Source organism: Malania oleifera, chromosome 2 (assembly GCF_029873635.1).
Source record: "Malania oleifera isolate guangnan ecotype guangnan chromosome 2, ASM2987363v1, whole genome shotgun sequence".
NCBI classification, from domain to species: domain Eukaryota; kingdom Viridiplantae; phylum Streptophyta; class Magnoliopsida; order Santalales; family Ximeniaceae; genus Malania; species Malania oleifera.
Genome location: NC_080418.1, coordinates 35,325,516 through 35,339,560, shown reverse-complemented (window position 1 = coordinate 35,339,560; position 14,045 = coordinate 35,325,516). Strand labels below are relative to the sequence as shown.

At 37.4% G+C, this 14,045-nt stretch overlaps 1 protein-coding gene across 1 annotated transcript in view; it reads left to right on the top strand.

The window, feature by feature from the left end:
* The window catches only part of LOC131149514 (large ribosomal subunit protein bL9c), a 78,153-nt gene that overhangs the window by 40,462 nt on the left and 23,646 nt on the right, over positions 1-14,045 (top strand). The gene's annotated exons all lie outside the window — the stretch shown is intronic.

Sequence of the window (14,045 nt, the reverse complement as noted above, 5' to 3'; positions counted from 1 at the left end):
TCACACGGCGAGGGCATTATAATAAATATATTATATATTATTTATTTATTTATTAAAAAAATTAATTGGTTCAATTAATTTTATTTTATTTTTAATTCAAAATCACAAGAATTTAGGATTTGGGGTTTTGGAGATTGTTAGATTACCTTACCTGATTTGCAGCCCGACAGCACGTGAGAAGATAAGCATATGATAAATAACACCCATTACAGGCAGGGAACACGTTAACTTTTTAAACACCACACAATGAACCCGGGCAATAAGATCAGAACCCAAGACTTCTTGGTAACTAGCTCTAATACCATGTTAGATTACCACTTTACCTAAAAGATTAATCTGTTTGGTTGTGGACCAACAATATATATCAAGCCTTAACATCAGGGGAGTAGAATTTATTTTTCCTATTCCCTTTACCGCAGTAGTGGACCCATCATCAAGGGTAACTTGAGATAGATTTTTAGGATACTAGAGGGCAGGAAGAAGTTGGTTGCACCTGTCATATGGTCAGTGGCAGCAGAATTGATAAATCAAGGACTAGTGGGAGAGATACCAAATGACATAAGACTATTGGATTACCTTTGTAGGCCAAGGATACAATGTGATAAGATGCTTATTGAGACAATTGATACTGTAGAAACCTTGAATGCTCCTCTGACGTAGTCATAGTACACAGTTCACTCAAACAAGTGACTAACAATGGTACCATACTTTTGGGATTTGCAAACTCCATCCCAACACTCACAAGCTTAGACCAACACTCACAAGTTTATTCACCATGAACGAGTCACAAATAAATCAGCACGAGGCTGCCACAGCACCAAGAAACTTAGACACAGCCCAAGAAACTGACACACAGCACTGGAACGATTGGAGAAACCACGAACAAGGTGACCAATCACAACTGAGTCACAAATAAATTGGCACAAGGCTGCCAGAACTTAGACATAGCCCCAAGAAACCAACACACAGCACAAAATGATTGTAGCAACCACAAACAAGGTGAGCCACCACGTATGAGTCACAACTAAACGAGCATAAGGCTTCCACTGCCCCTCCAAGAAACAAAAAAAAAAACAACACACCAAGACTACCACGAACTAGGTGAACCACTGAAACTACCATGGTCAAGTCGCAAAAAAACTGATATAACACTGCCACAGCCTCATGAAACAGCTTATGAACACTGCCACTGCTCCAAGAGACTCACCAGTGTCCTTTACTAACACCATACAGCAACTAACGGATAACCACGATTGCATGGTCGAAAAAATTGGATCTTTGACCGAAACACATGCCAAAAGCTTGATATTGTGGTCTATGGAAGGAATCAGAACATTCTGGAGAAAAAGAAAATCATAAAAAGGTGGCCAGAAACTCTCTCTACATGCCGTTGCATGGGGCTGGGAATTCCGGCAGTCAGCCAGTGTGTGGGGGTACATCGGAAACTTTCCAGCAATGGGATTTTGCAGGATTATGGTTCAGAGGGTTCTATCTTTGGCTATGTGGTTGATTTTGTGAAATATTGAAGGGTTGTAGTGATTCTGAGAAGGGCAGCAATGGAAGGGTGTTTTCTGGTGACGGCTGAGTTTGGTTTGATGGTAGGGTCAAGGTTGAATCATGCTCTAATACCTTGGTAGATTACACTTTACCAAAAAGCTTAAGTTGTTAGGTTGTCGGCGAGCAATGTATATCAAGCCTTAACAGAGGCCATAGGGATTAGTGAGGCCCCTGTTCTACTTATATATATACATACATACATATATATAAGATTCCAGGTTTTCTTTACTTGGTTGAATTACAAGCAAGCAATTAAAAAAAATTAGAAAATAATGGAAATTTAGTGGGCGGGCCTTGAAGGTTGCTCCTTTGTGACTAGTTGATCACGGGTTCAAGTCCAAGGAAACAGCCTTGCTGCATAAAAGCAGGCAGGGGTAAGGCTGCACGCACTTTGATGACCCTCCCACTACGCTTGCAAAGCTGGGAGTGTTGTGGCCCATGGACGTCCTTTTAACATAATGGAAAATTAATTTAATGGGACATTAAATAGCACATTTTGCCTTTTAGACCAGAAATCCCGAAGCAGATGCAGAATTTTGTTTCTTTTTAATTTATTATTTATATGGGTGTGGGAAATTGTCTGTTTGCTTTGATAGTATCTTATGGTTAAAATTGTATGGTCAAACTAATGTCGAATTTAAATTGTATATGTTGATTTAGGGGAGGGAGAATCAAAATATTGTAATCTCCTTTATATTAGAAGATTTGCATTTCAAATTACTAGGCAAATCACATATTGCTTAATATTTCTCTTTTTTTTGTGAGAATTCTCTTCCACATCTCCAGCCACAATTATAGTTGTGTGGCATTACGGAAACATGGTAGAACTCAGAAAATCAGTATTTGGCGATTGCCAATGTTTCGAAATAATTTTTTTTAAAGATTTTTATTGATTAAAACGAAGATGTGTGTGCAGAATTTACACTAACAATCTCTTGCATGGTAGTAGACCTTTTAAGGCATTTTTAATGTTTTGGTAGTTCAGAATCTGTCTCTCACTTATTCCTTCATTGTTCCTTTTCATGGAGGATGTGGATTAATTTATTTGGTCTATTTGGAAAGAAATGGGTATGTTTGGAGTCTGTGAGGAACTATTTGCTGTCTCATTTTCTGATTTTAGGAGTAGAGATGGTTAAGCATTGTGGAAGTGCGAGCTTTTTTCTGTTTTGTGGGGGATTTGGTTGGAGAGCAACACACATATATTCACCAGAAAGCATATATCTTCATCCATGCTTTGGGATGGTATTCAGTATTTGTCTCGGTGTGGGTTTTTGCTGATGGTTGTTCACAGGAGTGCCTTTTTCAGACGTACAGTGTGATGGGCGGTAGTGTTGTTTTGATATTTTTCTCTCTTTGCTCTTATATTTTCTAACTTCGAAATAGTATTTCTTATGCTCCTTTGTGTATTTTCTCTTCAATAAAATCTCTTCACTTTCTATAAAAAAAAAATTGATCACTTGGAGCATAGTTGTCAAATCAAGATTCGAATCATGAATCGAAATTCCAATTTTGGGAATTGAGAATTGAGAATCGAATCAAATCGAATCGTAAGATTCAGTATAAATTTCCAAAATCAATTTTAAATGACATGCATATAATGATATACAAACAACTAGAAAAATAGTAAAACGCATTTGACAACAAAAAATTCATATTTCATTTGTATGCTTTCCCTAAACAAATGAAAAGTAAGAGAATGAATCAGGAAATATTAATAAAAAAATGAACTTTATATTGTTTAAGTGAAAGAATCAAGAAAAAAATAATAACAAATTGAATTTTTGGTATTTATCAACAATTAAATAAATAATATTATTTCATGCATATTCTTTAAAAGAAAAAAAAAACAATTGAACACTGAACTACTTACCCTTTCCATAGGGTTTGCTTTCATTATATAGAAGAAATTTTCGTAGTTGGTGCCATATTTTCAGGCAGATTTTCAGCACCTAAATGCTGCCAGAATTTCAGGCATCTGCTGCCAGAATTTCAGGAACATGCTGCCAGAATTTCAGGCACATGTTCAGTGCCAACATGCTGCCTGATTTGCAGCATTATTTACAGCTGCTATATAAAATATAAATATAAACTAAACTAAGCTATTTACATAATAGAATACAAGTCATTAAACTCGTTTTCCCTCACTCCCCCTCAAGCTGGCGAATAGGTATTTTCCATTCCCAGCTTGGATACAATACTCTGAAACACTGAACTACTTAACCCCTAGGTAAGTACATCAGCAAGTTGGCCATGTGTAGACACATAAGGTGTACAAATCAATCTGCTCTCCAACTTTTCTTTGATGAAATGTGTATCAATTTCAATGTGCTTCGTTCGATCATGCTGTACCGGATTATGAGCTATGCTGATTGCGGACTTATTATCACAATAGAGTTTCATCAGACCATCCCACTTAATCTTCATGTCTTCTAAGATAATCTTCAACCAAAGTAGTTCACATACAACCTAAGCCATTGCTCGGAGTTCTGCCTCCGAACTAGACCCAGCCACCACATCTTGTTTCTTACTCCTCCACATCACAAGATTTCCGCCAAGAAAGGTGCAATATCCAGAGGTCGACCTCCTGTCCACAATCGACCCAGCATAATCGGCATCCGTGTATGCCTCAAGAACTAAGCTTCTGTTCCTTTTAAACAAAATACTTTTTCCTGGTCTCCCTTACACTCGGTGAGCTGCCTGCAGATGGACTTCCTTCGGGCTATGCATAAATTGACTAATCACACTCACTGCATAGGCTATATCCGGTCGTGTGTGAGATAGATAAATGAGTCTTCCTACCAGGCGTTGGTACATTTCTCTATCTACTGCAGCATCCTCCTCTGCCTTTCCAATTCTAAGGTTAGGATCTATTGGAGTACTTGCTGGTTTGCACACCGTCTTGCCAGTTTCTTTGAGGAGATCCGTAGCATACTTCTGCTGAGATATAAAAATGCCCTGTCTAGAGTGAGCCACCTCGATCCCAAGAAAATATTTCAGCCTCCCTAATGCCTTGATCTCAAACTCCTTAGCCAAACACTGACTCAAAATCTGCCGCTCCTTATCATCATCCCCTGTCACTATTATATCATCAAAATATACCAAGAGGGCTGTGACTCCCCTTGAAGGTGAGTGTTTAATGAACAATGAATGATCCCCTTGGCTCTGTTTATATCCCATGGTCATCATAACTCTTGCAAACCTTCGAAACCATGCCCGTGGCGATTGTTTAAGACCGTACAAGGCTTTCTTCAGCTTGCACGCAGTATGAGCAGCCAAATTATTCCCATAACTTGGCGGGATTTCCATATAAATTCCTTCTGCTAGCTCTCCATGCAAAAATGCATTCTTGACATCAAACTGCTGCAAGTCCCAACCATAATTAGATACTAGAGACAACAAGATTCTAACAGTGTTCATTCGCAACTGGAGCAAAAGTCTCTAGGTAGTCAATTCCATAGGTTTGAAGTATAGCCCTTGGCCACTAACCTTGCCTTGTATCTCTCTATTGATCCATCTGCTCTATACTTCACAATGTAAACCCATTTACACTCCACGGGCTTCTTTCCTGCTGGCAGTTTCACCAACTCCCACGTTTTGTCTTTTTCCAACGCCTCCATCTTCACATTCATAGCTTGTTTCCATTTCTCATTGGATAAAGCCTTGGATAAGGTGGTAGGGATGACAACGGTGTTTAAGCTAACAAGGAAGGATCTATGGGATGGTGAAAAATTTTTGAAGGACAAGAAATGTGAGAGAGGATATAAAGGTTGTTTTGTGCACCATCTAGTTCCTTTTCTAACAGCAATGGGAAGATCTTGGTCATTAACCTGAGGTTCAGTTTCAGCTTGCAATGAAGGGTTAGATTTTGTTACCTCATTCTCAGGTTCTGAGTTGGAGTCTCGGACTTGCATAGATTCAGCGACAGCCACCTTCCTCCTTGAAAACATTTTGTCAAATCTCACATTCTCAAGAGCAGAGTCAGCTATTTTCTAGGGAATTTCGGGCACGGGTTTGGACATACGATTTGGCACAGGCTCAGGCACAGGAATTGGCACAGGGGAACAAGAAACAAGGAACTGGTTTATATACGGGAAGTGACAGCAGATCAAGTAAAATATCCCTATCCTCCCTATCCTTATCATCCATTGTTGAACTCTCCCCTTGAAGATAAGGAGTGGTGAAATAGGATTCTTGTTCATTGAAAGTTACATCCGCTGAGACAAAGTTCTTAGATGGAGGATGATAACATTTATACCCCTTCCGAGTCAAAGAATAACCCCAAAAGACACATTTTAACGCCCTCGGATCTAGCTTTCCTCTACTTTGACTATGAATATGAACAAATGATACGCACCCGGATATCCTAGGGACTAGATTATTTGTAGCGTGTAGGTAAGGATAGAATGTTGAGAGCATTTCCATTGGACTTTTGAATCCAAAGACTCTGGAAGGCAAACGATTTATAAGATGAGTGGCTGTAAGAACTGCTTCCCCCCCAAAAGGATTTAGGCACATTTTCTAGAACATGAAAGCTTGGGTTGACTCAAGAAGGTGACCATTTTTCCTTTCTGCTATGCCGTTTTGCTGTGGGGTATTGACACAAGATGACTTGTGTACTGTCCCTTCCTTCTGAAAGTATGGAGTTCGGACTTGATTGAAATAATCCCTAGCATTATCCTATCTAAACCTTTTGATATCAACCCCAAATTGATTTTTAACCATAGAACAAAATTTGGGAGAACAGTATAGACATTGTATTTATGTTTGAGCAAGAAAAGCCAAGTAACACGAGTACAATCATCAATGAATGACACAAACCATCGTGCCCTAGAAACATTAGGAATATTAGAGGGACCCCAAATATCACTATGAATGAGATAGAAAGGAATAGAACTTCTTTTATTACTAACTGGAAAAGATACACGTTTGTGTTTAGCAAGTTCACACACTTCACAATGAAAATTCTCAACATTTATATCTTTAAATAAAGAAGTAAACAAAATTTTAATGATTCTAAATGACAGATGTCCAAGTCAGCGATGGTGAAGCCAAACTTTCTCTTTATTGGACAAAAAATGCTCAGAAACAAAAGAGTGAGATAATTTGCCCTTGGTAATGTTTCACTGACTTGGTGCTTCGAGGTGGTAGAGTCCATCCCGTTCTCTAGCATGTCCAATTATCCTCCCCGAATCCTCGCCTTGAAATACACAAAAACTGTGATGAAATACCACATTGTAACGTATATCTTGAGTGAGTCTTTGAATAGAGACAAGGTTTGTGGATAATCTAGGAACATGGAGAAAATGAGTTTTTGAATAGAGACAAGGTTTGTGGATAATCTAGGAACATGGAGAAAATTTTTTAAAATCAGTGATGAGCCTATTTTGACATCTCCTACCCCTGCTACAGTGGTCAAGGAACCATTGGCTGTGGCTATCTTCCTACTGCTTGGGCATGGCAAATATGTGAAAAAACCATTCGGTGAGTGGGTCTTATGGTCGGTAGCTCCTGAGTCCATGACCCAGGAGTTGGCAAAGGTTTCACCCAAGACACTTAATCCAATAGAGGTAGGAAACTCACCTGAATATGCCAATGAGCAAGTACCTAAAGGTTTGTCAAGATTGCCAATAAGAGATCTCACCCTCTCGACCTCTTCTTGGTTGAGACTGCCTAACCCCTGTGGTGCTGCGTCATTTTGCTGTACCGCAGCAACATGAGCCTGACCATTGTTCCTTGGTTGCTCCCCTTTCTGTCCCCACTCTCGGCTTGGAGGTTTTCCATGAAGTTTCCAACACTGTTCATGAGTATGGTGTGCCTTCTTACAATAAGTGCACCACAAGTTTCCAACCTCCGACATTCTTCACTAACAATGATCTCTTGGCGACTAAGGCCAATCACTCAGAAATGGAAACCATCAGCAATGAAGGCTAGCAACGGTAGAAATAAGGATGGAAACTGCTCTAAGAAATTTCTGCAATGAAGGCTGAACAGAAAAAATGCAAAAATACTCTGTTTTTGAACCTAGAAACCAGGGTACAAAGAAGCAGCAGTAGGCTCTAATACCATGTCAATTTTGGTCTGAATACCCTTTCCATAGGGTTTGCTTTCATTATATAGAAAAATTTACATAGTTGGTGCCATATTTTCAGGCAGATTTTCAGCACCTAAATGCTGCCAGAATTTCAGGAACATGTTCAGTGTCAACATGCTGCCTGATTTGCAGCATTATTTACGGCTGCTATATACAATATAAATATAAACTAAACTAAGCTATTTACATCATAGAATACAAGTCATTAAACATGTTTTCCCACAGTATGCTTTCCCTAAACAAATGAAAAGTAAGAGAATGAATCAAGAAATATTAATAAAAAAATGAACTTTATATTGTTTAAGCGAAAGAATCAAGAAAAAAATAATAAAAAATTGAATTTTTGGTATTTATCAACAATTAAAATATAATATTATTTCATGCATATTCTTTCTTAGATTAAAAAAAAAAAAACAATTAACCAAAAATGATAATAATTGAACAAACTACTGAAAAAACCAGCTAAATCTTAACAACACGAAACAAGAGTACTGCCATAGCCGGTGAGTGTTCTATCGCTTCTTATCAATGGCAGAACACTATACTCCTAGAGTGAAGAATGATTTTCTGAAGACAACATGAGACCAAAAATTCAATTTTCTCCTCTTTTTTAGTACAAAACTGACATAGACAAGGAATGATGAAGGTAATTGCATAAAAATAAAAGCAATAAAAAGGGGAAAGAAATTTTGTTTTTGGGGTTTCAAACTAGTTGGGTTTGTCAAGATATACAATAACAACAAAACCAAGCCTTAGTCCCACTAAGTGGGGTCGGCTATATGAATCCTTTTCTGTCAATTTATGCGATCATGGACCATTTCTTTTGATAGATTCAAGGATATTAAATCCTTACTCATTATCTCCTCCGAAGTTATTTTAGGTCTACCCCTACCCCTTGTACTGCCCCCCATAGTAACTAAGTCACTCTTCCTCGCAGGTGCACTATAAGGCCTATGTTGCAAGTGTCCATGCCATCTGAGTCGTCCCCCCTTATCTTATCTTCTATTCGAGCTACACCTAACTTACCACAAATATGTTCATTCCTTAATTTATCTTTCAATGTTATACCACTCATCCATCTAAGCATTTTCATCTCGGTAACTTTTACTTTTTGGATATTATGTTTCTTCATCGCTCAACATTCTGATCCATATAGCATAGTTGGTCTTATAGCTGTCCTATAAAACTTCCCTTTCAATTTTAAGGGTATTCTGTGATCACATAGCACACTTGAAGTACTTCTCCATTTTACCCAACCTGCTTTAACTCTATGCATTACATCATCTTCAATTTCTCCTTCAACTTGCATAATAGATCCAAGGTATCGAAATCTACAAGTGCTATTTATTTATTCATCATCAAGTTTAACTTTGTCTCCAATATTCCTCCTATCATTACTAAAATTACATTTCATATATTCTGTTTTATTTGTACTTATCCTAAAGCCTCTAGATTCCTAAGATTCTCTCCATAATTCTAACTCAGCCTCTACTCCATCACTAGTTTCGTCAATTAATACAATATCATCTGCAAACAACATGCACCAGGGAACCTTCTTTTGAATACTCTTAGTCAATTGGTCCATCACTAAAGCAAAAAGATAAGGACTCAAAATAGATCCTTGATGTACACCTATGGTAATTGGAAATTCTCTAGTTTCTCCATCTATAGTCCTTATACTAGTCATTACTCCATTGTACGTATCCTTAATGACATCGGTGTACCTACAACATACACCCTTTTTTTCTAAAACCCACCATAGAACTTCCCTAGGTATCCTATCATATACTTTCTCAAGGTCAATAAATATCATATGCAAGTCCCTCTTCTTTTCCCTAAACTTTTCCATTAACCTCAAGAGATAAATAACTTCTGTGGTAGATCTCCCAGGCATAAAACCAAATTGATTTTCTGAGATCTTTGTTTCTAACCTTAATCTTTGTTCAACTACCCTTTCCCATAGTTTCATCGTATGACTCATAAGTTTAATTCCACGATAGTTATTACAATTTTGAATAGATAGATTCGGATCAAATCGTTAGATTCACGAGGTGAATCGATAGATTCGACAATGATTCAGCCGTGTTTAGATTCTCTAGTAAGATTCGAATTGATTTAATGTAGAAGTGATTCAAATCATACGAATTGAATAATGAATTGTAAGAATCTAACAACCATGAATTGGAGTATGGTGAATCAGTTTGTGGAAGATGTATTGGAAGAGGAAGGAATGACATTGTTTTGGAATGGGATTTTCGAAAGCTTATAAACTTGTACTTAAGATTTTGTTTTTTTGTTTTGATAGGGTTTTGGGTAGGAAGGCCTTTGGGATGAAGTGGAGAAAGTGGTTAGAGGGTGTTTTTCTTTGTTTTTGTTTTTTGTTTTCCCCAGTTTAGTGAATGGAGAGACCAGTTTGGTTTAAAGCTTTAGTGAGTCTTAGACAAGGGCCTTGGAGTCTTAAAAGAGGGGACTTGTTATCTCCTTTTTTATTCAGTATCGTGGCTGATATGTTGATTGGGATGATTGAAAGAGAAATTGGTAGAGATCCTGTAGAGGGTATTAAAGTGGGCCATGAAGATTTGGCTATCTTACAATGCACTAATTCTTGGATGAAATTGTTCTTTTTTCATTAGATGATGTGAGTAGTTTTTCTATGGTTATGGTGTTTTCCCTTAGAACTTGACTCCCTTTAGCAGAAGGTAATGCAAAATAAGCTCAAGTTTCAATATAATATGTGGGAATGTGGGACTCCAAAGCTAGAGCAAGTATTTTATGTGAGTACTTGGAAATTTGTTTAACAGATCTATCTTCTCTTTTTTCCTTATGTTTAATATAAGGTTGGTAATGGAAAGAGGATTTTTGTTTTGATATATCATTCGGTTGGGGAGGCTTCTTTGGCTAGAGCCTCTCCCCATATTTCTCATTTTTTGACTGATTTTATGTTTCCTTTCGTTCAGTAGGATGTATAGTCTTGGGATTTTCAGTCTCTAAGAAATTTGTATGAGAGAGAGATGAATGATCTTATCATCCTGTTGAATGTGATTGGTTCTTTTCACATTCTTTGGCAAGAGATAAAAGAAGTTAGGTTTTGGATTCTTTATGCAAGATTCTTGTAAAATTTTTTCCTCTGTTCTTTTATAAAGTTCCTTAAAAGGAATTTTAGAATCAATAGTAATGACCTACTCAGAGGAGCAAGCTTTGCATTATCATTATTTCAGGAGGGAGGAGACTTCCTTCACATTTGTTCTTACATTGTCTTTTTTCAATGAATATGTGGAATGATTTGTTTGGAGTTCTTGGTGAGAATTCAGCTGCCCTTCTTTGGATGAGCTGATAATTTTAAAGGCTTTGGGAAGGGGAAGGAAAGGAAAGCTTTGTATAGATCGAAAGTTCTTGCCATTATTTGGTCTATTTGGTTGGAAAGAAATTCTAGAATCTTTAATGGTACTATTAACTCTCATACTTTGGTTTGTAGTGTGTTTTATTACATTGTTGAAGTGCTCTGCAAACGGTTGTAGGGATGTTTCTCAAGATGAATTCTAGCATGATTGTATCGCTTTGCTTCACCAGTGCTGTTTTGCTTCACTAGTGCTGTTTTTTCCCCTTTCCTTTTGTTGTTTTCCTTGAGTTGTTGGAGGATGCCTTGTTCTCCATTTTGTAATTCTTTCTTATTTCTTCCTAATAAATTTCTTTGTTATCTAAAAAATAAAAGGGCAGAGAAAAAAAGATGACTTGGAAGTCTTGGGCACTCTTTTGGAGGATTTGGCCTCTAGGAGAGACCATTAAAATGATTTGTTGGAATTGTTATAGGTGGATAGGAGTTGGAGACACAAGGTTAGATTTAATTGGGTACTTGTAATACAATATTTTTTCATAGGGTAGCTACTGTTGGAAAAAAGAGCATTCAAGATAGGTGGAGAGTGGAGAAAGTATGGAACAATTTGAATCTATGCCATAGCTATTTATAGGCTTTACATGGAGCCTTATTCATGTACCGGTATTAATTTCAATTAATATATTAAATGTGGCTTATTTACCTAAATTCATTTGGCATGGGCTGAGTAGCTTCGTTAGTAGGAAAAATTTGGTATATTTGAGTATCTGTTGGCAAGTAAGACCAACTCGAGCTGGAAAATTTATATAAGTTGGTTTGATTTCTAGAGGTAAGGGCTATTAGTTTTCAATCCTGGGGGGTCTGCAAGGGCTTAGCTAAAGAATTTTGTGGACAGATTACAAGGATTTTTAGGGCAACAGGAGTCAAGTATCCCAAACTCAAAGGAACTTCAACCTAAAAGTGTGAAGGATCTTTTGATAGAGTCAAATAATTTGAGGAAGGAGGATAAATTGTTGTTATGTGCTTCATGTAGTGGAAAAATGGTTTCTTCTAGGGATCAGTTTCCCAAGGCAGTAGCGGAGATCACCATGTGTCCATTTGCCTCATTGGATAAAAAGGAGGAAGTCGTGACGTTGGAAAATTTATGGTTAGCCAATTTTCAAGGGAGAAGGGAGCAGAAGTTGCAAGACAAAGTCTTTTGGTCTTCATCGCATGCAAGTGATTAATGATCAGTTGAAGTCAAAGAGGACAGGGCTCCTGATGAGGAGGAGTTCTAGAAGATGCTAGGTTTCCTTCATGGAAGAAAGGACGCCAAAGGCTAGGTCGGTTGGGCCTGGGTCTCTTATGCTTATATTGGACCTGGGCCATATATTATACAGTAATGGGAGCTTTTAAATCGATGTTGGGCTTGTATGTTAAGCATGCCTGTAATTGGACTATAATTAATAGGTTGGGCCTGTTTAACAAGTAGAATAATATTCAAAAACCAATTCCAAAAGCCCAAAATATCCTGGCTGATTATGAGGTCCCCTTCTGAATGAAGCCCAAATTCATTCTTTAAAAACTAAGGGTGGGTTTGGACTTCATCAACCCTCCAAGCAAAAGGTAGATGATAACACCAGCCACTCATCTTCAAAGCAGATCCATGGTGGCCAAGCGGATAGTAGGAGCTGCTCTGGAAATAGAAGAGGGAAAGAAGCAGGATTAGAAAGGATAGTTTCTAAAAACTTAACATGTATTCTAGAGGGAGAGTTTTCTCATTTAGAGCAGAGGATCATTGGTTCGCAGTATATGGGTGATAAAAAGGGAAAGTTTTCTCTAAGAATAATAATTCTTGTGAGGATGAAACTCAGGGTATAATTGTTGCTGGTTTGGAGGGAAATAGGTCTAGTAAGGAAGCAAATTCAGATAATTTGAAGTCAAAAGTTTATGCTTGCCGAAAGGAAGTGCAATTGGGCTTTGAATATGAGGAAATATTTTGAAAAAAGTTGAAATTTGTTTGGTGAGGTAAAAAAAGTCTTAAGAGAATGATGTTTTGAAAATAATGGAGGAGCCAATTGGTGAGAGGGCTAGCACTTGCAAGGATAAACTGAAGTGGGCGTTGTTTCTAATGATGATAGTGAAGGAAGTATTGATTTTGAATGTGATAGGGGTTTACTTTTGGATGAGATTCATGGTTCTGACTCTTCTTGTGTTTGTCTTAGGGATTTAACTTATGTGCCACCACCTCCAATGGAAGGATTGGACGGGATTAGTACTTTTGAAGATGGTGGTATTGTTAAAGGGCAAAAGTGTAGTGATGGAATATTGCCCACCCCAATTCAAGAGATTTTTGAGGAGGACCTTCTAGGTCATATTTTGTTGGATGAATTGGACCTTCAATTGTTTGGGTGTGGAGGAAATGAAGTATGGCTTGATGGTGGTAAATCCAAGGTGAAGAAGAGTCAAAAGGAATTGCTTTGAAATGTTGGTGAATTATACTAGGAAGGGCTTAAACAAGGGTTTTCTTGGTTAATTTTGGATTTCCCCCCCTTCAATTTTCTTTTTAATTTCTTTTTGTTGTTGTTGTTTTTTTTTTCCCTGTTTTCTTTTGAGAATTTCATATCCTTGCCATGGTTTTAAATAATGCTAACATTCTGCTTTACAATATCAATTGCAGTGTAATGGTTGGGGCTATTACAAACATTACATAATGAGTAACGGACACCACATCCATGAATTCATTTTTTGCATTAGCAAACTTGTTAACAAAATATATATTCACATACTTTGATTCCATAATCCTATACAAGTGATTTTTAGTAAATTTTTAATCTTTAAACATAACATATACCATAAGTATTGGATGTCATCTTGGTTGCTTTAGTTGCTATTGGGTGAGAAGAAGCGTGTAGAGGAGTTTCTTCTTCTACACAATTGTTTATTCTTCAACATTGTTGAGAGTTCTAAACTCAAATGAGTGATGATGATATTTACTACAATTGTATAATCTAATTTGAGATTTGTCATACATTTGCCTTCTTAAATTTGATCCTCTTCCACTTCCTCTAGCGAATTAAGAGT